This window comes from Ochotona princeps, chromosome 2 (assembly GCF_030435755.1).
Source record: "Ochotona princeps isolate mOchPri1 chromosome 2, mOchPri1.hap1, whole genome shotgun sequence".
Lineage (NCBI taxonomy): Eukaryota > Metazoa > Chordata > Mammalia > Lagomorpha > Ochotonidae > Ochotona > Ochotona princeps.
This window is the reverse complement of record NC_080833.1, coordinates 148280311-148303666: the sequence shown is the minus strand read 5'-3', so window position 1 is coordinate 148303666 and position 23356 is coordinate 148280311.

Below are 23356 nucleotides of genomic sequence, written 5' to 3'. Positions count from 1 at the left end.
TGCCGGACCAGAGCAGCAGAGGGGTGTCCTCTGGTGCCGGACCCCACCAACAGAGCAGGGTCTTCTGCAGCCGGACCACAGCAGGGAGGAGGGTTCTCTCATTGCGGACTTCAGCAGGGATGACAGTCCTCTGCTGCCGGACCCCAGCAGCAGGGAGGGTCATCTGGTACCACACCCGAGCAGCAGATGAGGGTCCTCTGCTGCCATATCCCTGCAGGGAGGAGGGTCCTCTGCTACCAGAACACAGCAGAAGGAAGGTCCTCTGCTGCCAGACCCCAGCTACAGAGGCGGGTCCTCTGGTGGCAGACCCCATCAGCTGAGGGGGGTCCTCTGGTGTCCGACCACAGCAGCAGAGGGAGGACCTCCACTCCCGGACACCAGCACAAGAGGGGGGTCCACTGCTGCCAGACCCAGTAGCAGAGGCGGGTCCTTTGGTGTTGGACCTCAAGAGCAGAGGGGGTTCTCTGCTGCCGCACCCCAGCAGCAGAAGGCGGTCCTCTGCTGCTGGACCCCAGCAGGAGAGGAGGGTCCTCTCATACTAGACACCAGCAGAGAGAATGTTCCTCTGCTGCTTCCTCTCAGCTGGGGTCCAGCAGAAGAGAAGGGTCCTCTGCTGTGGAACGCAGCAGCAGTGGAGGGTCTTCTAATGCCGGGCACAGCAGAGAGGAGGGTATTCTGGTGCTCCACCCCTGCAGAGAGCAGGGTCCTCTGGTGCTCCACCCCAGCAGAGAGGGGTGTCCTCTAGTGCCTGACCCCAAGAGGAGAGGAAGGTCCTCTGCTGCTGGACACCAGCAGAGAGGAGGGTCCTCTGCTGCTGGACCCAGTAGCAGAGGCGGGTCCTTTGCTGCCAGACCCAGTAGCAGAGGTGGGTCCTTTGGTGTTGGACTCCAAGAGCAGAGGAGGTTCTCTGCTGCTGGACCCCAGCAGCAGAAGGCGGTTGTCTGCTGCTGGACCCCAGCAGGAGAGGAGAGTCCTTGGGTACCGGACCACAGCAGCACAAGCGGTTCCTCTGGTGCTGGTGCCCAGCAGCAGAGGGAGATCCTCTCGTGCCGGAACCCAGAAGCAGTGAGGGGTCCTCTGGTGCCAGAAACAGCAGCAGAGGGAGGACCTCTGCTTCCGGACTCCAGCAGCAGAGGGGGGTCCTCTGCTGCAGGAACCCAGCAGAAAGACGGTTTTCGGCTGTCGGCCATCAGGAGCATAGGGGAGTCCTCTGGTGCTGGACCCCATCAACAGAGGGGGGTCTTCTGTTGCCAGACACTAGCAGCAGAGGAGGTACTTCTGCTGCCAAACGCCATTAGAAGAGGGTCACCTGCTGTTTCCTCTCTTTGGGGCCCAGTCGGGGACGAGGGTCCTCTTCAACTTCCTCTGTGCTGTGGTCCAGCAGCAGAGGAGGGTGCTCTGATTCAGGAGTCCAGTAGAAGAGGAGGGTCCTCTGCTGCTTCCTCTCTGCTGGATTCTAATATAGATGAGGATCCTTTGGTGCTGAACCCCAGTAGAAGAGTAGAGTCCTCTGCAGTGTCCTCTCTTTGGGGTCCAGTAGGCAATGAGGGTCCTCTGCAACTTCCCCTCTGCTGTCGTCCAGCAGCAGAGGACGGTCCTCTGCTGCAAGAGTCCAGCAGAGGAGGGTCGTTTGCTGCTACCTCTCCACTGGGGTCCAGCAGCAGAGGAGGCTCCTCTGCTGCTGGACCCCAGAAGCAGAAGGCAGTCCTCTGGTACTGGACCCCACCAGCAGGGGACGTTCCTCTGCTGCCGGACCACAGCAGAAATCGAGGGTCCTAGGCTTCCGGACCCCAGCAAAGAGGATCATCCTCTGCTGCCGGAACTTTGCAGAAGAAGGTGGTCCTCTGCTGCAGGACGTAAGTAGAAGAGGAGAGTCCTTGCTGCTTCCTCTCTGCTGGGATCCAATAAATAGGTGGGTCCTCAGATACTGGAACCCAGGAGAGAGGAGGGTCCTCTGCTGTCTGACCCCAGCAGGGAGGAGGTTCTCTTCTGCCAAATAACAGCACAGAGGATAGTCCTCTGGTGCCAGACCACTGCAGAGAGGAGGGTCTTCTGCTACTGGTGCCAGCAGAAAGAGGTGGGTACTCTGCTGTAGGACACCAGTAGAAGAGGAATGTCCTCTGCTGCGTCCTCTCTTTGGGGTCCAGCAGGGAGGAGGGTCCTCTGCTACAGGGGTGCAGGGTCCTCTGCTGCCAAACCACAGTAGCAGAAGGGGGTCCTCTGGTGCCAGACCACAACAGAGAGGAGTGTCCTCTGCTGCTTCCTCTCTGCTGAGGTTCAGCAGGGGAGGACCTCTGCTACTGGACCCCAGCTGCTGAGGAGGGTCTTCTGGTGCCAGACCCCAGCAGAAGGGGGGTGTTCTCTGCTGCCACACCTCTTAGCAGAGGAAGGTCCTATGCTGCCAGACCACAGCAGAGGAGTTTCCTCTACTGCAGAAACCCAGCACAGAGGAGGGTCCTCCTCTTTGTCCTCTCTTAGGGGTCCAGCAGGAGACGAGTGTCCTCTGTAACTTACTCTCTGCTGTGGTCCAGCAGCAGAGGATGATCCTCGGAGGCAGGGGTCCAGCAGTAGAGGAGGATCCTCTGCTGCTGGAACACAGCAGAAGAGGAAGGTCCTCTGCTGCAGGACCCCAGCTGAGTAAAGGTTCCTCTTCTGCTTTCTCTCTGCTGTGCCACAGCAGAGAGGAGGGTCCTTTGCTGCTGGACCAAAGCAGAGAGGAGGGTCCTTTGCTGCTTCCTTTCTGCTAGGGTTCCTAAGCAGAGGAGGGTGCTCTGCTACCGGACACAACAGCAGTGGAGGGTCCTCTGCTGCAGGACCACAGCTGGGAGGAGGGTCTTTCGTACTAGTCCCCAGCAGAGAGGATGGTCCTCTGCTGCTTGAACCCAGCTGGGAGGAGGGGCCTCTGCTTCCGGACCCCTGCAGAGAGGAGTCTTCTGATGCTGGACCCGAGCAGCACAGGAGGTTCCTCTGATGCCGGAATAGAAGCAAACGAGGGTCCTCTGCTGTTGGACCCCAGATGGCAGGAGGGTCCTCTGCTGTATGAACCCAGCAGCAGAGCAGCGTCCTCTGCTGCTGGACCCCAGGAGTAAGGAGGGTCCCTGCTGCTCGACCCCAGCAGAGACTAGGGTACTCTGGTTTCGGACCTCAGCAGAGAGAGGTGTCCTCTGGTGTCAGACCCCAGCAGCAGAGGATGGTCCTGTTCTGCGGTACCCGAGCAGGGAGGAGGGTCATCTGCTGCCGTACCATAGCAAGGAGGAAGGACCTTTGTGGCCGGAACCCAGCAGCAGAGTTGGGTCCTCTGGTCCCCGACCTGAGCAACCTAGTAGGGTCTTCTGGTGCAGGGCCTCAGAAGGAAGAAAGGTCATCTGCTGCCAGACCACAGCAGCAGAGAGGGGTACTCTGGTTCCGGATCCTAGCAGCAGAGTGGGTGTCCTCTGCTGCCAGACAATAGCAGCAGAGGGGGATCCTCTGGTGCTGGAACCCAGCAATAGAGGGAGGTGCTCTGCGGCCAGACAACAGAAGCATAGGGGGATCCTATGGTTCCGGAACCCAGCAAAGAAGGGGATTCCTCTCCTGCTGGATCCCAACAGCTGAGGAGTGTCCTCTGGTACCAGACCCCAGCAGAGAGAAGGGTCCTCTGCTGCCAGACGCCATCACAAGACTAGGTCCTCTGCTGCGTCCTTTCTTTGGGGTCCAGTATGGGACGAGGGCTCTCTGCAACTTCCTCTCTGCTGTGGCCCAGCAGCAAAGGAAGGCCTCTGCTGCAAGGGTGCAGCAGCAGCAGAAAAGAGTCCTCTACTGTGGGACGCCAGCAGCAGAGCAGCATCCTCTGCTGCCAGACCACAGCAGCAGAAGGGGATCCGCTGCTGTTGGATACCAGCAGCAGAAGCTAGTCTTCTGCTGATGGACCCCAGTAGCAGAGGGGGTTCCTACAGTACCGGATGCCAGCAGATGAGGGGGGTCCTCTGGTACCGGATCCCAGCAGAGAGGAAGGTCCTCTGGTGCCAGACCCCAGCAGTAGAGGAGTGTCCTATGGGCCCGGACCCCAGCAGCAGGGAGGTGGGTCCTCTGGTGTGGAACCCCAGGAGTGGAAGAGGATCCTCTGGTGCAGGACCACAGAAGAGAGGAGGGTCCACCACTGCCGGACCCCAGCAGAGAGGAGGGTCCTTTGCTCCCAGACCTCAGCAAAGAAGAGGGTGCTCTGGTGCCGAACATCAGCAGAGAGTAGGGTCCTCTGCTGCTGTACCTCAGCAGAGAGGAGGGTCATTTGCTGCCGGACTCCAGCAGACAGGAGGGACCCTGCTGCTGGGCCCAAGTCCATCAGGGAAGAGTGTCCTCTGGTGCTGGACCCTAGTAGGAGAGGAGGCTCCTATGCTCCCTGGCGCTAACACTGAGGAGGGACCTCTGCTGCCAGACCCCAGCAGAACAGGAGTGTCCTCTACTGCTTCCTCGGTTTGATGCCCACCCGGAGAGGAGTGTCCTCTGCAGCTTCCTCTCTGCTGGGGTACAGCAGAGAGGAGAGTCCACTGGTGCCGGACCCCAGCAGAAGAGGAGTGTATTCTCCTGCGTCCTCTCCCTGAGGTGCAGCATGAGGGGAGGGTCCTCTGCAACTTCTTCTCTGCTGTGGTCTAGTAGCAGGGGAGAACCTCTTTGCAGCAGTCCCGCAGAAGAGGAAGATAGTCTGCTGTTTGGCCCCGGAAGGCAGGAGGTTCCCCGGCTGCCATACCCCAGCAGGGAGGAAAATCCTCTGCTGCCCCCCTCAGCAGCAGAGGAGGATCCTCTGGTGCCAGAACCCAGGAGCAGAGGAGTGTCCTCTGCTTCCAGACCACAGCATGGAGGAGGGTCCTCTACAGCCAGAACCCAGCAGTGAGGAGGATGCTTTGCTACCAGAACCCAGCATCTGAGGGGGGTCCACTTGTGCCGGACCCCAGCAGCAGAGGAGTGTCATCTGCTTCCAGACCCCAGCATGGAGGAGGGTCCTCTGTTACCGGAACTCAGTTGAGGGGAGGGTCTTCTGCTGCCGGACCCCAGCAGGGAGGAGGTTCCTCTGCTTCCGGATTCCGGAAAGTTATCTGAGTACCTCATCTGTGAACGATCAGTGCTAATCAGCTGGTGTGTAATTCCAGTCTCAGAGGGTCCATGGACACGCTGACGTCGGGCCCCAGATTCCGCAGGGATTGGTGAATGCTGAATTAGGATCGAGGTCCAAGAGTACTCGTGGGTACACAGACATGGGACCCCAGGTCTCACGGGGCCATAGGGCACACTGATGTGGGACTCCAGCTCCCAGAGGGTCCGTGTGCACCCTCAAATGAGATTCCAGCTCCCATAGGACTCGTGGGCTTTCTGACTGGGACTCCAGATCACTCAGGGCCTCTGGGGACCGTGACGTGCAACTCCAGCTTCTAGTTCTCCCTGTGCCCTAGGTTCTACCTTGCTGGTGAAGACAGACAGCCACTTCCTAGCACAGAGGCCTGGCCTGATGCAAGGCCACAAGCGTCCTCCACCCCCACCTGATCCTTCATATGCAGGCTGTTCGGCCTTGGAGCCCAATCTTCAAGGGACACATATAAAGGAATTCTGTCCAGGATTCCCACCTGACACTAGGATGGCTGGGGCTGGACTTTCTACTTCTCAATATGCCTCAGCCAACCAGGGGGAAAAAAGGCAGCTTATGTGCCCTCTCGTGGACAGCAGGACTCACTGCAGGACGCTCCTCCAGGCTCTCCTGCACAAACAAGGGAAACAAACCCAGCCTAAGAGACATTCACTCTCAAGGACACACTTTGGAGCGGTTGCACAGAAGTCCCAGGACAGAAGCCATACGCATACCCTTGGGTTCTGCATTGGCAGACAAAAGCAGACTTCAGTCACAGCACAGCACACAGCACACAGCACACTCCCTGCCAGGAGGCCAATAGCAATCTTTCTCTTTCTGCCTTCTTGCCTGAGTGCCTGAATCTGTCCTGTTTGCTTGGAGCACACAGGAACAGAGAGGGAGAGAGAGAGCAATCTTTCTTGCATCTGCTGCCTCTCTTCCCCAGGGACCACCACCAGAGCTAGATGTGGCTGGGCCAGGACAAGCCTGAGAACCAGGAGCTTCCTCCACATGTCCCATAGGGGCACAGGGCCACAGGGGCACAAGCCCCTGCGCCACCCTCCGTTGCTCTCCCAGCACCATCGGCAGGGAGCTGGACTGCAGAGGATGCTGTCAGGTCTTGAAGCAGCACCCTTACAGCTGAACTGCACACAAGCATCACAGGCTGAGTCTTGACACCTTAGGACCCCTCCCCAACCACCACAACCCGCACCACCCGACAACATCCCTTACCAGTTTCTTCAGCAGCTCCTTCAACAGGCCGGTGAAAGTACCTGTCCCCCTTGCTGGCACAACTTTGGCTGTTCCGTGCTGAGAGAGCAGCGGGCACCAACAAGGCATCCAGGCATGCTGCTACTCTACCTCTCCTGGTGAGAAAGCCTCTGTGGAGAAGACACGTCAGCTGTTGTGGTTTCTTGGTTCAGGTGGCACACCAGTGGCAGCTGATGGTTCACAGGTTGTCCGCAGCAGGAGAAAGGGTCTTGAATCCAGGATGGTCCTGGAATAGGGTGAAGCATTCCCTGGTGAACGAGAGGGCAATTGCATTTGACAGGGCACTCTGGAACCAAATTCATGCCTCCAATGCACACGACACATGTTTAATATGATGCCTGGTAGAATGGAATATGGTCCCTGTGATCCCATTCTTGAAGATGGCATGGGAGGCCCTCCCTTTTGCAGGTTTGGTGGCTCCCCATCCACCATCCCTGCTAGACAGTGAGAATGCATGTCCAGGGTGCTCTTGCAGCAGCTAAGGCCTGGGACTTCCTATTCCAGATGACTGGTGACCTCTGGTGCTTACTTACCCATCCACCTGCTCCTGGCTTAGGAGCCCACATGCCCAGATTCCACCCAGCTAAGCAGAAGAAGGCCGAGTGGTGTATCACACTAAGTGCCACTCCACAAATGCAAAAATGCACAAAGGCCTCTGTGCAGCCCATCGGGGAGCTTCACCACTTGCTAAAGAACACCTAGTTCCTGCCCCTAATGGTGCTCTGTGAGGAAAGAGAGTGGTGTAAATGTTTCCAAGGATCTCATCTGCGAAAGACCAGTGCTAGTCAGCTGTTGAGTAACTCCAGGTCCCAGAGGGTCCATGGGCACACTGACGTGGGACACTAGCACACAGAGGGTGCGTGGGCACAATGACCTAGGATTTCAACTCTCAGAGGGACCATGGACAAACTGATGTGAGTCTCCATGTTTCAGAGGCCCCTTGGAGAGACTGATGTGGGACTCTAGCTCCCACAGGGCCTCTGGGTGCCCTGACGTGGAACTCCAGCTCGCAGGCTTCCCCAGTGCCCTCTGATGTTCCTTGCTGGTGAAGGCACACAGCCACCTCCTAGCACAGAGGCCTGGGCTGATGCAAGGACACAGGCATCCTATACACACTCCTGGACCTTGGCATGCGGGCTGTTCTGCCTTGGACCCCAATATTCCAGCATCCTGTGTCCAGGAACACTGTCCGGGAGCACCACCTGACGCTAGGATGCCTTGGGCCAGGCCGTCTTGTGCTCAAAAGGCCTGAGCCCACAAGGGGTAGAAAGGCAGCTTTGCATGCTCTCTCGTGTACAGTTGAACTCACGGCAGGACGCTCTTCCAGTCTCTCCTGCCCAGACATGGGAATCAAACCTGGCCTGAGAGAAATTCACTATCAAGGACACTTTTTGAAGAGGTTTCACAGGAGTGCCAGGACGGAAGACCTACGTATGCCCTTGGGGTCTGCATTGGCAGACAAAAGCAGTCTAGAACCACAGGACACAGCACACAGCACTCACCCACCGAGCTAGGCAGAGGAATACCGCGTGTTGTATCACCATAACTGCCACTCCACACATGCAAAACCACATGAAGGCCTCTCCGCAGCCCATCAGGGAGCTGCTCCACTTGGTAAAGAAAGCCAAGGGCCTGCCTAGGGTTGCTCAGTTAGGAAAAGAGGTGGTGTAAATGTTTCTGGGGTCCACATCTGTGAAAAATCAGGGCTTGTCAGCCTGTGTGCAACTCCAGGTCCCAGAGGGTCTGTTGACACGCTGATGTGGGACTCCAGCTCCCAGGTTTCTCCCCGTGCCCTAGGTTGTACCTTGCTGGTGAAGGCACACAGCCACTTCCTAGCACAGAGCCTCAGCCTGATGCAAAGCTACAAGTGTCCTCCAAACCCTCCTGGACCTTGGTATGAGGGCTGTTCTGCCTTGGACCCCAATCTTCCAGCGACACATATCCAGAAACAATGTAATGGACCTCCACCTAACACTAGGATGGCTCTGGCTGGGCCTTCTTGTGCTCAAAAGGCCTGAGGACAACCAGGGGTAGAAAGGGCAGCTTTGCGCACCCTCTTGTGGTCAGCAGGACTCATTGCATGACGCTCCTCCAGGCTCTACTGCACAAACAAGGGAAACAAACCTGGCTTGAGAGACAGTCACTCTCAAGGACATTCTTCGGAGAGGTTGCACAGGAGTCCCAGGACTGAAACACTACACATGTCCTTGGGGTCTGCGTTGGCAGACAAAAGCAGTCTAGAGCCACAGCACAGTACACAGCACACAGCACACTCCGTCCCAGGAAGCAGGCAGCTTTCTTTCTCTTCCTTCCTGCCTGCCTGTATCCCTCTGTCCTGCTTTCTTTGAAGCACAGAAGACGAGAGAGTGATACAGACCCCAGCAACAGAAGAAGGTCCTCTTGTGCCAGACCCCAGCAGTAGAGGAGTGTCCTCTGGGCCTGGACCCCAGCAACAGGGAGGTGGGTCATCTGGTGTGGAACCCCAGGAGCGGAAGAGGATTCTCTGGTGCAGGACCACAGAAGAGAGGAGGGTCCTCCACTGCCAGACCCCAGCAGAGAGGAGGGTCCTTTGCTCCCAGACCTTAGCAAAGAAGAGGGTGCTCTGGTGCCGAACATCAGCAGAGAGTAGGGTCCTCTGCTGCCGGACCCAAACAGGGAGGAGGTTCCTCAGGTGCTGGAGCCCAGCAGAGAGGAGGGTCATCTGCTTCTTCCGCTCGGCTGGGGAAAGGCAGCAGAGGAGTGTCCTCTGCTGCTGATTCCCAGCATCAGACTAGGGTCCTCTGCTGCAGGACCCCAGCAGGGTGGAGGCTCCTCTTGTGCCGGAACCCCGCAGAAGAGAAGGGTCCTCTGGTGTCAGACCACAGAAGGAGAGGAGGGTCCTCTTGTGTTGGACCCCAGCAGGAGGAGGGTCCTCCGCTGCTAGACCCCAGCAGAGAGGAGGGTCCTCTGATGCTTCCATTCTGCTAGGGTCCAACAGTAGTGGTGGGTGCTCTACTGCTGGACCCCAGCAGAATAGGAAGGTCCTCTGGTGTCAGACCCCAGGAGAGAGAAGAATCCTCTGCTGCCAAACCCCTGCAGATGGGTGTCCTCTGGTGCCGGACACCTGCACCGGAGGGGGCTCCACTCTTGTCGGACCCCAGCACTGAGTGGGGTCCTCTGCTGCCGGACAACAGCTGGGTGGAGGGTCCTCTGAGGCAGGACCCCAGCAGAGAGGAGGGTCCTCTGCTGCCAGACCCCAGCAGGAAAGAGTGTCCTCTGCTGCTGAACCTCAGCAGGGACAAGGGTTATCTGCGGCCAGACCCCAGCTGGGAGGAGTGTCCACTGCTGCCGGACACCAGCAGCAGAGGAAGGTCCTCTGCTGCTGGACCCCAGCAGGGTGGAGGATCCTCTGCTGCTGGACACCAGCAGGGTGGAGGATCCTCTGCTGCTGGATTATGGAAAGGTTTCCGGGGACCTCATCTGCAAAAGATTACTGGTAGTCAGCTGGTGTGTAACTCCAGGTCTCAGAAAGTCGATTGCCACGCTGAGGTGGGACTCCAGATTCCCCAGAGTTTGGGGGATGTTGAATTAGGATCGAGGTCAAAGAGATCCTGTGGGCATGCAGACATGGGACTGCAGGTCCCACAGGGCAATAGGGCACACTGATGTGGGACTCCAGCACCCAGAAGGTCTGTGGGCACGCTCACATGGGACTCCAGCTCCCATAGGGCTCGTGTGCTTGCTGACATTGGGACTCCACTTCCCACAGGGCCTCTGGGGACCATGACGTGGAACTCCAGCTTTTAGTTTTCTCCCTGTGCCCTAGGTTCTACCTTGCTGGTGAAGACAGACAGCCACTTCCTAGCACAGTGACCCGGCTGATGCAAGGCCACAAGCATCCTCTACCCCCTCTTGATCCTTCGTATGCAGGCTGTTCGGCCTTGGAGCCCAATCTTCAAGGGACACATATAAAGGAATTCTGTCCGGGATTCCCACCTGACACTAGGATGGCTGGGGCTGGACCTTCTAGTGCTCAAAATGCCTCAGCCAACCAGGGGTAGAAAGGGCAGCTTATGCGCCCTGTCGTAGACAGCAGGACTCACTGCAGGACGCTCCTCCAGGCTCTCCTGCACAAACAAGGGAAACAAACCCAGCCTAAGAGAAATTCACTCTCAAGGACACGCTTTGGAGAGGTTGCACAGAAGTCCCAGGACAGAAGCCCTACGCACACCCTTGGGGTCTGCATTGGCAGACAAAAGCAGTCTAGAGCCACAGCACAGCACACAGCACACTCCCTACCACCCAGGACAGCAGCTTTCTTTTGCTTCCTTCCTTCTTGCCTGAGTGCCTGCATGTATCTGTCATATTTTGTTTGAAACACAAAGGAACAGAGAGGGAGAGAGCAATCTTTCTTGCATTTGCTGCCTCACTTCCCCAGGGACCACCACCAGAGCCAGATGTGGCTGGGCCAGGACAAGCCCGGACACCAGAAGCTTCCTCCACATGTCCCATAGGGGCACAGGGCCACAGGGGCACAGGGGCACAAGCCCCTGCAGCATCCTCCGCTGCTCTCCTAGCACCATCAGCAGGGAGCTGGACTGCAGAGGATGCTGTCAGGTCTTGAAGCAGCACCCATACAGCTGAACTGCCTCACAGGCTGAGGCTTGACACCTTAGGACCCCTCCCCAACCACCACAACCCGCACCACCCGACTCCATCCCTTACCAGTTTCTTCAGCAGCTCCTTCAACAGGCCGGTGAATGTACCTGTCCCCCTTGCTGGCACAACTTTGGCTGTTCCGTGCTGAGAGAGCAGCGGGCACCAACAAGGCATCCAGGCATGCTGCTACTCTACCTCTCCTGGTGAGAAAGCCTCTGTGGAGAAGACACGTCAGCTGTTGGGGTTTCTTGCTTCAGGTGGCACATCAGTGGCAGCTGATGGTCCACAGGTGGTCTGCAGCAGGAGAAAGGGTCTTGAATCCAGGATGCCCCTGTAGGAGGGTGAAGCATTCCTTGGTGGGGCTTAGCGGGGCTTCCCTGCTCAGAAGGGCCTCTGCTGCTCTGCTGCTCTGCTGCTCTGCTGCTCTGCTGCTCTGCTGCTCTGCTGCTCTGCCCCTGGACATTGGCCACTTCCTTGGTGGGGGCTGCCCTGCTCCTAAGAGGCTCTGCTGCTCTGCTGCTCTGCTGCTCTGCTCAGCGACCCCACCCCCTCCTCGCGGGGCCGCTTGGCTCAGAAGGCGCTCTGCTGGAGGACCCTGGCCCACTCCTTGCTGTTCCGCCCCGCTCTGAAGGGGCTCTGCTGCTATTCTGCTCTTCTGTTCTCCTGCTCTGCTCCACTGAGCTCCGCAACCCTGGCCACCTCCTCGCCATGCCGCCCTGCTCCAATGTGGCTCTGCTGCTCTGCTGCTCTGCTGCTCAGCTCTGCAACACTGGCCCCCTCCTTACGGGATCCCCCGACTCTGATCTGCTCCGCGACCACCCCCTCTGCTCAGTTCCGGGGCTCGGCTCCCCTCCACTCACAGGACCCCCCTGTTTGCTCTGCTCAGGGGCTCCCCTCCAGGGCTCTTCTCCCACACGGGCCCCACCCCCAGTCTGCTCAGATCCGCTTCCCGGCTCCCCTCCCCTCCAGCCATGGGGCCCCACTCTGCTCTGCTCCCTGGCTCCCATCCCCTCCCTTGCAGTCGCTCTGCTCCTGGACCCTGGCCACCTCCTCGGGGCGGGGGGGGGGGGGCGCCTCGCTCCGAAGGGACTCTGCTGCTCTGCTGCTCTGCTGCTCTGGTCTGCTGTGAGACCCCAGCTCCCTCCTTGTGGGATGCCCCCCACTCAGCTCAGCTCCGTGACCTCCCGTCCAAACTGCAGCTCCCCTCCTGCGGGCCCCCCCAGTCTGCTCCGATCTGCTCCCAGGCTCCCCTCCCCTCCCCTTCCGCCGAGGGGCCCCACTCTGCTCTGCTCCCTGGCTCCCCTCCCCTCCATCCAAGGCCACCCCACACTTTGTCCCCTGCCCTCCACCAGCAGCAGCTCCCCACTCTGCTCCTCCCCTCCAGCTGCAGGGGCCCCCCATTCTGCTCCTCCCCTCTATCCCTGCCCCCTCCTCGCTCCTCCTGAGTGAAGCACATCCTCACACAAGTTGTGGTTCTTCAGGTCGCCTTCTTCTCTTGGGACTCACCTTTAGTGCTGTAATCCTCCTGTCGAGCTGTAGTGTACTCTGTGTAAGTGACCCTTGGCACCCCACAGCCCTGCACGAAGGTGGTCACACGCCCCCGCCCCCATTCCCAGCTTTATCTCCAGTCGAATCCTCTGACAGCTTGAAGTTAAGGTAGGTGATAGGGAAAAAGACAATGCTGCGCCTAACCTCTCATCTCCTGCTTTGAGAGATGGCCTTGGATGCATGGCTCTGGGGTGAACTTGTGTGAGGACTGGCGGTTTCTGTCCAATGTGACACTTGGGCGTTACCCAAAACTCTGCACAGGATCTCCTTGGCCGGACAACCCAACGGGGTATCTGAGGGCCACTCTCCTCTACTGTCCTTAAACATGGGCAGTAATGGTGAGGAACCTGATCATCCTGCGCTTAAGGCGCTAAATTACATGCTGAAGTTTCGAGGGTTAGAAATCCTAGGTGCTCAGGCACTCAAGGTCTGAGGGACCCTGGTCAAATTGGCACCCGTCGGTAACATTGGTTAATTTATTTTCCCACAATGCTTGGCAAGGGAAGAGCAAAACTGATGCTCAGGACTTTGGCCCTGGCCCACCTCAGCAGCCCCAACCAGAGCTTCTGGGCAGCTCAGAGGGCAGGAAACCACCCCCAGCTCAAGGGGAGTCAGAGCACAGCCCCAGTTGCAAGCATTCTGTTCGGGCAGCGTGAGGTACTCCAGGCCTTTCCCATTAGGGTTATCCCTGAAGGGAACTGCCCAGTGGAGTGTGATTCCTGGAATGCAGGACTTAAAGCCATGCCAGGAGCGAGCCTAACTCTCCCTGGGCCAAGGCTACTTGCTTATTATTGCCCTAAGAAATTGTTTCAAGTGTGAGCATTTTCAAATTCTTTCATGCTTATGGCTGCCCTTGTCCAGGAGGGCAGTCCCCTCCAGTGGGTGCATTTGTCTATTGGAGGGGTGCCCAGAGCTTATACTTACCTTCTGAATTAGATCTGCCAATTGATCGGGGTCAGAGAGCTAGCCTTTAGATGTGAAGACTGAACCAGCAAAGCTTGTTGTCCCTTCTTGAATGAGTGATTTATTTTTAAAGATTTTATTATTATTGGAAAGCCGGATATACATAGAGGAGAGACAGAGAGGAAGATCTTCCATCCAATGAATCACTCCCCAACTGAGCCACAACGGGCTGGTGCGTGCCAATCCGATGCTGGGAGGCAGGAACCTCTTCCAGGTCTCCCATGCGGGTGCAGGGTCCCAAAGCATTGGGCCATCCTCAACTGATTTCCCGGGCCACAAGCAGGGAGCTGGATGGGAAGTGGAGCTGCCGGGATTAGAACCGGCATCCATATGGGATCCCGGCACGTTAAAGGCCAGGACTTTAGCCGCTAGGCCATGCCGCCGGGTCCGAATGAATGATTTTGAATGAGTTCGAAGAAACAGCAACAGTCTGGCAGCCTCCCTTCAAGGTTACCTCAGCACCAATGACTGCCATTATGGGCCATAGAAGTGGGTCACCTCTTTCAATCGCTTGGATTGGGAAAATCCTGCCCTTTTACCAACAAACCATGAGGAAGGAAGAGGGGCTGCAGCAGACGTTTTTCTGTCCAATCTTGTCTATGTAACCTATTCTGAGCCATGTCAATGATCAGCACAGTAGAAGGAACTATTTGCTGTAGTTTTAGCGAACCTTTAGATAAAAGGATTCTTTTGCGAGATCTCCGACAGCCTTTATGGTGTACATTTGCTCCTAGAATTGGCTCAGGCATATGTAAGGCTGGATGATAATCCCATCACCCCATGATCCTGGCCTTGCTGCGAGGGCGGGCCCATCCCCCTGTCTGAAGGTCTCCATTTGCTCTCCTCACTGGGTAGCACACAGATTTCCTCTCCATTGTAACCACTTTCACCTTTGCCCTTAACTGCTTTTCCACTTTCTCATGACCTCACCCAGGCCACCCTTAGGGCCTGAATTTCTCTAGCTCTACCTCATAGCCCTAACCCCTAGCTGGGAGGGACAGGGTAAGACATAAGCGATGTAACATTCATAAGAAAAAAATGGAAACTTGTTCTGTAACTTCATCTAGCAGTTATACATAAAAGTAACCAGTGGACCAAATCCACTGTTAAATTAACGCTAAGCACGAGATGAACCTATGTGCTTGCTTTACGAAACATTTCCAGGTTGAAGTATGTCAAAGAAGAGGTTGGAAGTCACAAAAGGTTGAATTTTATGTCTGTTCTGACGTGTGTAGTGATTGTGCATGTTTGTTTAGTCAGTTAGAGTCCTATTACTTCTGTCCAGACAAGACTTCTATCTGTGTCGTGAATTTAGTTGTTCTTGTTCAGAATTGGGTCTGTGTATGACTGACAGACAAGATGGGACGGACCACGACTGGCCCCCTTTCTCCTGGTACGTAATTTGAGAGAGGTCTAACTCATCTTACAGGACTTGGTCAGACCCAACTCCTCACCTCTGCTGGGCTAAGGCTCCTATACCGTTTTCTTGCTGCTTAGTCTTCAGCTTACAGTGTTGTCCTGGCACTGATCAGGTCTAAAATTCAGTATCCATTCACATATTCAGTTACATGTTAAGTGTACTTTAATTTACACCTCAATTCTTCAGAGTTTGAAACCAAGTCTCCTGACTTTGAAAGTTCTAGTAGGATCCCTAGAACCTTCAAAGATTGAAACAGAACTTGGATAACATAATTGTCCTTTAAAAGAATTTGATTGTAATCTCACAATATTATAAAATAGCATATGAGGCATCAAATTTAGCATAAAGTAAATGAGTATTTATGTCCATTGGTCAAAATGTTTCCTAATCATGAAATTGGTCCAGATTTTAAATTATTTGTTCTTATTTAGAAAGAAGTGAGATTTTGCCTTACAGGAAAAACAGTTTGAAATTAGATAGTGAAATTGGTTATGATGTGTATAATTTCTGAATTTTCCTGTAAGACAATGGAATTGATGTCTGATTCCTTGTGAAGAACAACAGTGTTTTAACATCTCCTTTTAAGTGATTTTCATCTTATTGATAAGAGACTATCTAGGAATGTATTAGTTAAGACAACAGCCAAATTGAAATTTTTTGGTTCTCTTGAATTCAATAAAACAGAAGCGGACCCGGCAGTGTGGCCTAGCTGCTAAAGTCCTCGCCTTGAACGCCCCGGGATCCCATATGGGCGCCAGTTCTAATCCCGGCAGCTCCACTTTCCATCCAGCTCTCTACTTGTGGCCTGGGAAAGCAGTCAAGGATGGCCCAAAGCTTTGGGACCCTGCACCCGCGTGGGAGACCCAGAGGAGGTTCCTGGTTTCCGGCTTCAGATTGGCGCACACCAGCCGTTGCGGCTCACTTGGGGAGTGAATCATTGGATGTAAGATCTTCCTCCCTGTCTCTCCTCCTCTCTGTATATCTGACTTTGCAATAAAAATAAATAAATCTTTAAAAAAGTAATAAAATAAAACAGAAGCCAAGAAGCAGCTCCAGACATACCAGCCATGCAAAAGGGAGGCGCATGCATGCAGTCTGCCCTTTGGAATGAATTCAGGACCTTGGGCTCCTTCAGGTCCTCATTGTGATTATCACCTGCCATTTGAGAAGGGGAAATTCCCTCATCAGCGAGAAGGTTATTGGAAAAATTTCTCATTCCCGGTTTTGAGGCAGGTTTGTGTTAAAATGTGTTTTTACAAATTGGGAGAAAAGGGTAAGACTTGCTGAAAGCAATAGTATTTATAATGTGGTATGTTTTTATTTATAGAATGTCTTAATTTGGAGTCTTACATGATTGTTTCAAAATGTAAATCAAGCAAATAAGCAGGTTATTAAGGAAGAGAATTGCTTGTAGAATATTGTCCTACAGAAGTATGGCTATCGTAGAATGGAAAAGCTGGGACAAAATACTAAAGGCTTAAGCATGTTGAGAAATGAACCTTGCAAGTTTTACATATAGAATTGTCTATACTATAAGATACTACTACCACATTGTTGAAGTGTTTAACATTAATACCTAGTGTACACCGACATTAGAATTAAGGGTGCATACATAGGAATGCTAGTAAATTTGAGAATTTACACGGGAGAGGTCTGGCGCAATAGCTTGGCAGTTAAGGGGTCTGGTGCAGTAGCCTAGTAGCTAAAGTCCTCACTTCAACCATGCCGGGATCCCATTTGGACACTGGTTCTAATACCGGATGCTTTGCTTCCCGTCCAGCTCCCTGCTTGTGGCCTGGGAAATCAGTAGAGGACAGCCTAAAGCCTTGGGACTATGCACCCATGAGGGAGTTCTGGCTTTGGATTGGCTCAGCTCTGGCCATTCTGGACACTGGGTGAATCAACCAGTGGATGGAAGATATTTCTGTGTCTCTGCTTCTCTCTGTAAACCTGCATTTCCAATAAAATAAAGAATCCAAAAAGAATGATGTGCAACACTCAAAAAGACATAAGACACTTCAACAGAAAATGAAATTAGAAAATCAATGCATGATATGAGAAATTTGGCAAGGACTGACCTTGAGGAATTGAACAGATATTACAAAATCAACTGCAGACTGGCTCTAGTGAGCAGCAGGCTGAGCTACTGCCTGTGTACTGATCTCCTATGAGCTCCGATTCAAGTCTTGGCCATTCTACCTTGGATCCAGATGTCTGCTAATATGTCTGCAGAGGCAGCAGAAGAGGGCAGAGGTACTTGGGTCCCTGTCATCTACAAGAGGGACAGAGCTCCAGGCTCCTGGCTATCCAGTGGCCCAGGCCTTGATGTCAGCCATTGAGCTGGAGGATCTGTCTCCCCCTCTTTATCTACCTTGCAAATCAAGTATTTCTTAAAGAAAAATTAAAAATGAAAATAGTTGAAAGTCAAGATAAATGAGGATCAACAGAATTAAAAAAATATTTGAACTTGAAGACAGGTTCAATATTTTCTAGCCAGCTTTTAAAAAAATGTGAGAAAGGGAATGAAAGCAGCCCGAGAGCTTTGAGACCTTACTGAAATGAACACTTTCTTGGAATTCCTGAGAGGAAGAGAGTATGCCGCATATTCAATGAAACAGGTCATAACTTCCCTGATCTTAATAAGTACACCTCCAAGTACAGAAGGCCCATAGGATGTCAATTGACAGGATCAGATAAGATACACGTTCCCTTGACCTATTGTGTTCCAGCTCTTTTAAGTACAAACAATTGTTCATTCTCAAAAGGAAAGCACTGTCGTTTTCAAGGGGACCTCCACTAAACGAACAACATTGTCAAACAGAAATTTTATAGGCCAAGAGGGAATTGAATGGTTTAGCTCAAGTTGTGAAGAAAAAGTAAGCCTATCAGCCAAAAATACTTCGCTGAGTAGAACTATCCTTTATAAATTGAAAAATATTCTCCAAAATGAGTGAAAGTCAGGAAAGTCATCAGAATCAACTGGCCTCCTAAAACTTGTTTGAGGGAAATGTACAGACAGAAGCAAATGACAGGTAGCAGGCTAGCATCATGAGAACATGCAACACTTCTATTTATTCTCATTACAAAGTCAGATATACAGAGAGGAGAGACAGAGAGGAAGATCTTCCGTCTGATAGCTCACTCCAAGTGGCCGCAATGGCTGGAGCTCAGTCAGTGCGAAGCCAGGAGCGAGGGCCCCCCATGTGGGTGCAGGGTCCCAAGGCTGTGGGTCATCCTTGACTGCTTTCCCAGGCCACAAGCAGGGAGCTGGATGGGAAGCAGAGCTGCCGGTATTAGAAATAGTGCCCATATGGGATCCTGGCATGTGAAAGGTGAGGACTTTAACCACTACGCTATTGTGCTGGGCCCAAAATGGAAAACTTTGAAGCTCACCCATAACTGGATGAAGAATACTCAGAAGAAACCAACTAATTTTTAAGTGGATAGATTACTTATAATAACAGCTACTTACTGTTACTACTTATTAGCAACAGCTTTGAAAGTCAATGGACCACACTCCCAGGTAAGATATAGTTTGGCTAAATGGATTAAAAAATAACCAAGGATATGTACTTTAAGAAACTCATTAGTAAAGACACACACTGGTGAAAAGATGGAAAAAAATGTTCTACCTAAGTGGAAACCTAAAGCAAGCAGGAGTAGTGCGTTAGACAAAATACACTTCAGCCAAAAGCTATAAAAAGATACAAAGATCATCAGATAGTGATCAAGGAATTAATTCGACAATAAGATAGGACAGATTGGGTACTATATATCCAATGCCACAGCATGTCCTTTTCTTATAAAGCCTTATTATATCTAAAGGGAGGGCCCGGCAGTGTGGCCTAGTGTTAAAGTCCTTGCCTTGAATGCCCCGGGATCCCATATGGATGCCAGCTCTAATCCCAGCAGCTCCACTTTCCATCCAGCTACCTGCTTGTGCTCTGGGAAAACAGTCGAGGACAGCCCAATGCCTTGGGACCCTGCACCTGCGTGGGGTACCTGGAGGAGGTTCCTGGTTGGATCGGAGCAGCACCGGCCATTGTGCTCACGTGGGGAGTAAACATCAGACGGAAGATCTTCCTCCGTCTCTCCTCCTCTCTGTATATCTGATTTTGTAACAAAATAAATCTTTTAAAAAAACACATACATATCTGAAGGGAGAGTCAAGCTCCAGATTAAGAAAAGTGGAGTTAAGGAATCAACTAACATGTCAGTCAAGCCAAAAAAAAACAAAACAAAAACAAAAACAAAACCAAAAAAAAAAAAAACAAAAAGAAAAACCACAGTTCTAGGGTATACAGACACTGACACAGCATTCATTGCAATAGCTTTAGAATATGTACTTGAACACACTAAACTTCCTCTAAGACCACATATTAAACCACAATAAAAAGTACATCATATCTTTTCTAATCACAAAAATATAAATCCAGACAAATTTGGTAATATAAAGCCATAGATTGAGGGGCTGGCCCTGTGGCTCAAGAGGCTAATCTTCCACCTTGCACACCGGCATCCATGTGGGCACTGGTTCATATTCCAGGGGCCTCACTTCCCATCTAGCCCTCAGCTTATGGCCTGCAAAAGCAGTGGAGGATAGTTCTCGTGCTTGGACCCTGCACCTGTGTGAAAGACCTCAAAGAAGCTCCTGGCTCTTGGCTTGGGATTGGCTCAGCTCCGGCTATTGCTGCCATTTGGAAAGTGAACCAGTGGACAGAAAATCTTCTCTTTGTAACCTCTTCCTTTCAAATAAATCTTGAAAACAAAACCATCTGCAGATTAAATATTATGATCCTGAAATCCAAAGAAGAAATGTGGAAGAAATCCAAAAGAAAACTTAAAAATTGAATGAAATGAAAATACAGCATTTCAAACCTTACATAAGACATCTAAAGAAATACTAAGTAAAGGTTGAAGCATTAAATGCCTACATAAAAAAATGGAAAGGTTTCAAACAGGTTAGGTGCATTTTGGGTATCTAGAGAAGGCAGAATAAACTAAATCCCAAAGTTAGTAAAGAAATAAAGATCAAACCAGTAAATGAAGAGAAAAACATGAAAGATCAGTGAAACAAAGGTTATTTCCAAAAGAAATAAAACCAGCAAACTTATAGACTAACCTAGAAACAAAACATTGAAATGAAATTAGAGAGCTGGGCCCGGCGGCATGGCCTAGCAGCTAAGGTCTTTGCCTTGAACGCTCCAGGATCCTGTATGGGTGCTGGTTCTAATCCCAGCAGCTCCACTTTCCATCCAGCTCCCCGCTTGTGGCTTGGGAAAGCAGTCAAAGACAGCCCAAAGCCTTGGGACCCTGCACCCACATGGGACACCTGGAAGCAGCTCCAGGCACCTGGCTTCGGATCGGTGCAGCACGGGCCATTGCACTCACTTGGGGAATGAATCATCGGACGGGACATCTTCCTCTGTCTCTCCTCCTCTCTGTATATCTGACTTTGTAATGAAAATAAAATAAATGTTAAAAACAGCGAAAAGAAATTAGAGGAGAGCTGAGAAACGAAATCTAACCAACACTAGAGAAAGGTGAAAGGTCACTAGGGACTATTGTGAAGAACTGTATATGCATTCATGGTGTTCATTTTACAAAAAACGCAAATTTTAAGACCTTTTTCATCAAGATAAACAGATCTTTAATTCTGTCTTCTACAAACTTTTTGAAACATTGTTTGGAATTTAAAGTTGATCTCATGTGAATTTAGAATAATATCACAGATTGGGGGGAAGAAGGGAGAGGGATAGAAAAATGGGAGAAGTCTGACGGACAAGTTGAAAGTAATGGCTGGATAGAAGAACTAAGTTCTGGTCTTCTATAGTATGACAAGGTGATGACAGTTACCAATAACATGCTGTGTGTACATACATATGTGGACGCATCTACACATTATATATAACGTATAGTTAATACATATAAAGCTAGATGGAAGGAATTTGAGTGTTTCACCACATAGAAATTATCCAAGGAACTACATAACTAGATCTATTCACCCCCATTTCATCACTACCCAATGTTTGCTTTACATGCAGCAAAACCTTACAGAGTCCCCGTGGATGCATATTTGTGTCAATTGATCTTAAAAATGTAAAAAGTTGCACTTAAAACTATGACCACCTTATATATTCAAGTAACCAGAAACTTAAAACATGAGGATTTTAATTGTTGTGGAACATTCAGACTGATTTAATGAGAAAATTATGGAGACATGTGTCTGCTAACTATTACATGCAAACAATTGGAACTATCAGGTTTTGCCTGTGCATTATTTTACCAGCAAGATTCTTTGCAATGGTGAAAAATATTCAAAAATTCACCTTTTGTTCTTACAGTCTGCCACAAAGAACAAACCCTCACTTTCACTCCCTCGCTTAACTACACCTCGTGTCTTTTTCCTCCATGGCGATGTGTTATGTTTCTTTAAAAGAGCCAAGAGACTCAATACAGAGACAGCTAGAACTTATACGAGAGTTTGGTAGAGTGGCAGGGTACAAAATGACATAACAAAACACAGCTATAGTGTACGCAAACAGCCCCAAGATGGAAAGGGATCTAATCAGCAAGATATCATTCAAAATAACAGAAAACTATGAAGTATCTGGGATAAACCTAACCAAAAATACATATGAAAAAATGCTCAAGTTCCTTGGCAATAAGGGAAATCCAAATGAAAACATCATTGAGGTACCACCTAATGCCAGTAAGGATTGCACACATACAAAGAAACACCAACAACACCCGCTGGCAAGGAAGCGGGGAAAAGGGAACCCTACTCCACTGTTGGTGGGACTGCAGGTTGGTACAGCCTCTATGGAATCAGTATGGAGAACATTCACACAACTCAAAATCAACATACCGTATGATCCAGCAATAGCACTCCTAGGAATACATCCAAAACATCTGTTTCATGAGAAACCAACATGTACCCCTATGATCATAGCAGCACAATCAGTAATTGCAAAAACATGGAAGCAACCAAAATGCCCATCAGCAGAAGACTGGATAAGAAAGCTATGGTTCATCTACTCCATGAAATACTATTCAGCTATTAAAAAAAACAAAATGCACTTCTTTGTAGCCAAATGGGCCCAACTGGAAACCATAATGCCAAGGGAAATGAGCCAATCCCAGAAGGTTAGATACCACATATTTGCTTTAATTTAAGATGAAATGATGCCAGTTCAAAAAACAGTACCTGTAAATTGTAGTAGTATTCCAAGCCCAAACAGTCTATAGCTCATGCAATAAGATCTTGTGATGTACCCAATGAACTAACAATCAATGTGAATCAAACTGCTTATGATCTACATCAAAGAATTGTAAAACCTGATATCCTGTTAAGACCCTATGCTACTTGGAAATGGGGTGGGAGAGCAGAGAAATCTTCCATCTGCTTAGAATGTGAGGAAGACGTGAAGTATAACCTATCAGGAATGGAACAAGCAACTCAAACTACAAAGACATATAGAGGGAATCAAGAGCGATACTGACAATCTCTTAACAGGTCGTACACACAGAGCAGGGGGGCACCCCAGAGTGGAGCAGGTGGACAGGAGGAGGCTTGTATCCCAACCCTGTAGACTCCCAGATCCTCACCAAGGACTATCACTAGGGGCACCAAGGACTACATCCCAACCGACAAGAAGAACATAGGGAATTGGAGTGCCTTTGGAGCCTGAGAATTCTGAGGTCATCCACCCCCGTCTGGATCTCCCACATGGGATGGAAGAAGCCCAAATCCTTCCTGACAGGATCCAAGGTCATTGAAACAACAGCCAGCAGCCCTGAGCAGTCTGCAGAAACAGAACAGTAAACTTCCTTTGGGGCTAGGGAGAGGAGCTTTCTCTGATCCTTACTTAGTTCCAACTTTGGATCCCCACCCTCTCCTGCAAGGACCATCAGGGTCGCTGCAGAGACCCCCCACCCCGCCAAAAAAAAAAAATTAGGATAGAGAACAACAAGGAAAGCTTAGAACCAGGAGGAAATGGTCGGCGTGAACTCACACATATCTTACTAGGCAGGACACAAAGATTGGTTACTCCTCACTAAGGCATTGAAGATTTCTCTGCACACCCCTCCTAAAACTGGTCTGCACCTCAACTGTTGACAAATGCCTTGTCAGAGTTATAAGCCACTTTAGACTATCCTAAAATCTGCCAAGTTCAGCAAAATTATGTTTTAACACTATAAACTGCTAAATACTCCAATGAAAATAGACACGAGACAGCTGAATAGTACCCTATAGCCATTTTAAGGTGTATAGAAGCCGGTTCCGTGTATAAACTAAAATTGAAATGCCAATGAAGTACTCACAGGATGTGGTTAAGAACTTGCATTTTAACGTACTGATTACTCAATACCATGTCAATTAACGCCATAATGTTGTAAATTGTTGCCTATGTTTT